A 4,388-nucleotide genomic window follows, 5' to 3' on the forward strand; every position below is an offset into this window, starting at 1 on the left:
GTACAACATTGCTACGTGCGTGCCCTGGAGGTACTAAATAAACATTGCTGATCTTACTTTACTAGGCTTTCCTGTAATTACTAGCATTGCTCATGCAGCAGGCATCTTCTATGACAAATGTTGTACCTAGTTGTTATTGGGAGGAGTCTTCGGGGGTTATATATATGAGAGAACATTGTAACACTATCAAACTATTTCACAGGAAAACCCGAATCGCTGCTTCCAGATACCACAGCACAGAATCATGTCTGACTTCTTCGGCCAAGCAGGGAAAAAAGCTGAAGAAGCAGGTAGGAAATAATATTAACTGGCAATACCTTGCTGCTTAGAGTAAACCCACATGGATATTCCGTGATAACACGATAAATAATCCTTTCTAACATTCAATGTGTAGCAATTTTTCTCAGCCAGAGCTGTAATAGAAAAAGAAAAACTGTACATGTTTATGCAATGCTTAGTTAGGTTTATTAGTTGCAATACATATATCTTAATATTATTGCGTTCTTCCTATCATGATTGGTTTTTATTGAAAATTCTCACTGGTTTTGACTTTGCTGCCTGCATATTGTCTGAGAGTACAGACACTTGTATCCCTGTCTGAGAAGCAGCTCTCATCTCTGTTCTAGGGTTTCATATCAGTCCTATGTTTATGACTTCTTAGGATAAAGAATGAGTGGTGGGACAGTGTTTGAATGGAACATTGGAGTCTGCACCGTATGAGAAAAAGAGAAGGCTGCAAAGTAAAAATGGTTGAGAAATTATAAATAAAACCTATGAGGAAAATGTCTTTTGGCTTCTACTTGATGCAATGCAATAATAATAAAACTTGCCCTGAAGGATTATTACTAGAGATGAGCGAGTACTATTCGAAATGGTAGTTTCAAATAGCACGCTCCCATGGGAATGAATGGGAGCGGCTGGTGCGCAGGGGGTTAAGCGGCAGGACACCAACCCCGGCTGCATGCCGGCTGCATCCATTCATTCCTATGGCTCCCATACTACCATTTCAAATAGTACTTGCTCATCTGTAATTGTTACCTTACTGATCAGGAGAATGGTGGACTTTTGTCCCCAGATCTGAATGAACCAGGGGTAAGAAAGCATGCACAACGCTCCATTCTTTTCAAAGGGGGTACCAGGGACAGCAGAGCACTGTATTTCAGCTGTCACTGACATACTTATTGAAGTGTACTTATTGAAAAGTGGTGCGTGCTATGCCCAAACACCACTCCATTCAAAATGGGAGACAAGAGTCCCCTTTTCTCCTGATCATGCACCCACTCATCTGCAAGTTATCACCTATCCTGTGGATAGGGAATAACTTGTTTTGTGGGAAAACCCCTTGAAAACTCCTGACAGTACTCGTTCATTGACTAGTACTGGGGGGGAAACGTTCCTCACCGCTCAGCGATAAGGAACGCCCCTCCTCTGACAGTACAGCACTATAGACTCTACTGTCAGAAATGCCCTTCTGACACTGAAGAGCTACGGTAACAGCACTGATAGATCTTCACAAGGGGCACGCAACGTGAAAGCCATAGTGTGCTGAATTCACCCTGCATTTCGGGCCACATATATGCTACATCTGAGATGTAACAGAGCTGACTGTGTGCAGAATCCTGCTACATCTGAAATGTAACAGGGCTGGCTGTGCGCTGAACCCTGCTACATCTGAGATGCAGAAGAGCTGGCTGTGCACTGAACTCTGCTACATCTGAGATTGAACCACAATGGAGACAGCTGTGGACCGATCTTAGACTTCGCCTCCTCACAGACGAGACTCTGGCAGAATCAGTGTTAATTGGCCAATGCTATACACTGTATGACATTCGGCCAATCAACACTAGTCAATGCATTCCTATGAGAAAAAGGCTTCTCCCGCATAACGCAAGCTGCCAGGGATCTCTACTAGCATATAATGGGCTGCCACGAGAGGTGCTTGCAGGTGAAGTTTGAAAGTGATGAGACCTTGCCAGTCAGAGCTAAATGTGAGAGTAAGTCCACTATTGGTATAAAGTGGAGGTCACCTGATTTAGCCAGCCAATTACTTTTTCCGATGCCTACGTTTTCCTACTTCCTATCCTACCTCCCCTGCACAGTTATTGGTGCAAAAAAAGCACCAGGGAAGGTGGGAGGGGATACGAATTTTTAGTGCGTTTTCCGTGTGGAATTCGATTGGAATAGAACATCTCGAACAGCCTGCTATTCGCCATTCGCTCATCTCTAGTTATAATGTATAATGATTGTATTTGGTTGGTAGTTGTATCAGCTACCCACAGGCTTTTACTGCTGGGTAAAACTGGCCAGCTATATCAACTCCGTAAAAGTAAAGTATTATGGCAGCTTGAGGTAGACCACGTCTATAATGCAGAAAGTTTCACAGAAGTCTTCTTTTTTTTTTAACAGTTAAAGAAGGAGAGACGGCCGTCCAGCATTGTCTAGATAAAACTGTTGAAGCTGGTAAAAATGGTAGGTTCCTTTCAGCATTTACACAAGTGTAGAGGAAGTCGTTGAGTGGTGCAATATCACCTTAATTTAACCCTTAAAGGGGTATTCCTATGTCGCATACTCACCAGTCTTCGTTGCTGTAAAATCTTCTGTCTTCTGGCTTTGTTGCGTGATTGGTGGGCGGGGTCACATATGCAAAGCCACGAGGCGAGATGCCGCTGGCCCTGCGTGCGCGCTCATAGACCAGTCTAGCCTTCACAATGCGAATACAGACCCGGCATCTGCCTCTCTCTATTACAGCAGATGCCGGGTCTGTATTCGCATTGTGAAGGCTAGACTGGTCTATGAGCGCGCACGCAGGGCCAGCGGCATCTCGCCACTTGGCTTTGCATATGTGAATACAGACCTGGCATCCGCTGTAATAGAGAGGCGGACGCCGGGGAGTGTAGACGCCGGCACAGATGCACAGACGCCGGCACAGATGTCAGCAACATCGCTATGCTTCTGCCCTGCATGAAGCCAGCAGCGGCAGAAGCAATGCTGCTATTCCGCTCCTCCGCCCCCACCCCCTCCCCTCTGGAATAGCAGCATCGCTCCTGCTGCTGCTGGCTTCATGCAGGGCAGAAGCATAGCGATGTTGTCACTGCAGATTTAGGGTAAGTTCACACTGGGATTTTTGGTCAGGATTTTCAGGCTGTATCTCCCTCAAAATCCTGACCAAAAAACGGTTCCCATTGAAATCAATGGGAGCCGGTCAGGTCTTTTTTTCCAGGAGCCGTTTGTTCCGGATAAATAGCACTATTTTTGGATAGTGGGGACTAGTACGCACATGGGGATACCTTACATGTTTATTTATTTTGTTTACAATAGATATTTTTTTAAACAAAGGTGCGTTAAAAAAAAAAAAAAAAACAAATTTGTTTATTAGTGTGTATTGTAAACTGTGGTGGAAGGGGTTTTTTTATTTTTTGCTTTTTATATATCCCACAAGGGGATTTTAAGCTGAGATCTCAGATCCCCAGTGCAATGTCCTGCAATATACAGTATTAGGGGGCATTCACACGATGTAACGTGGCATTGATTCTGAAACATAAACTCGTGTCAGAATCAGCGCTGAAAAACAGAATCCCATTGACTTCAATGGGTTCCATTTAGCGTACGTAACACATTGAAATCAATGGGTTATAAAGCCTCCCATTGATTTCAATGTGTTACGTGCGCTAAATGGAACCCATTGAAGTCAATGGGATTCTGTTTAACAGCGCTGATTTTGACACGAGTTTATGTTTCAGAATCAATGCCACGTTATATCATGTGAATGCCTCCTTACAGAACATTGCACATTAGTTCCTATAGGAAACTCCTGGCTGCCATGGCAATTCCTCAAAGTGGCGGTGCGATCTTGCCCCAGGACTTCCGGAGTCACATGATCGCTGTTTCCACGGCATACTATTACAGCGCTGAGCATCAACTATATGCGCGTAATAGTATGGTGCAGAGTGGGAACGAGGTTAAAGTCCCAAAATGCTCCTTTAACTTAACACTTGATATTCTACACCAAAATCTATAACATTTTCCTTTCTGTTCTAGCCTTTGACAAAGGATGTGAAGCTGCCAAAAAGACATGCGATCACGTATCAGAAGATATTGGCAGTAAACTGCCTGCTGGATTTAAGAAGTAAACATAATATATGAAATCAGAATATTAAATAAATACTAATTTACGTAACCCAAATGGGTCATTCTTCAGTTTTTTGTTTAAAAAAAAATCTACACTTCATATATGTTCCATGTAAACTCTTGTCAGATTCTGTATGTCACCGCTGTCGTAGCACTCAGCCTATCCGTTGTACTATATAGCAACACTACCAAAAATTAGTTTTTTTGAATCGTTATTTCCACAAGTGTAAGCCAAAAACAAAAGTTTACAAAAAAATCTT

At 43.3% G+C, this 4,388-nt stretch overlaps 1 long non-coding RNA gene across 1 annotated transcript; it reads left to right on the top strand.

Moving 5' to 3' along the window:
• Positions 1-201: 201 nt before the first annotated feature.
• Positions 202-4,153, top strand: LOC142183116 (uncharacterized). Its single transcript, XR_012711768.1, has 3 exons — positions 202-290; positions 2,407-2,469; positions 4,039-4,153. It is a non-coding gene; the product is annotated as an uncharacterized LOC142183116 (long non-coding RNA).
• Positions 4,154-4,388: the final 235 nt, after the last annotated feature.

The sequence above is a fragment of the Leptodactylus fuscus genome, chromosome 10 (assembly GCF_031893055.1).
Source record: "Leptodactylus fuscus isolate aLepFus1 chromosome 10, aLepFus1.hap2, whole genome shotgun sequence".
Taxonomy (NCBI): Eukaryota; Metazoa; Chordata; class Amphibia; order Anura; family Leptodactylidae; genus Leptodactylus; species Leptodactylus fuscus.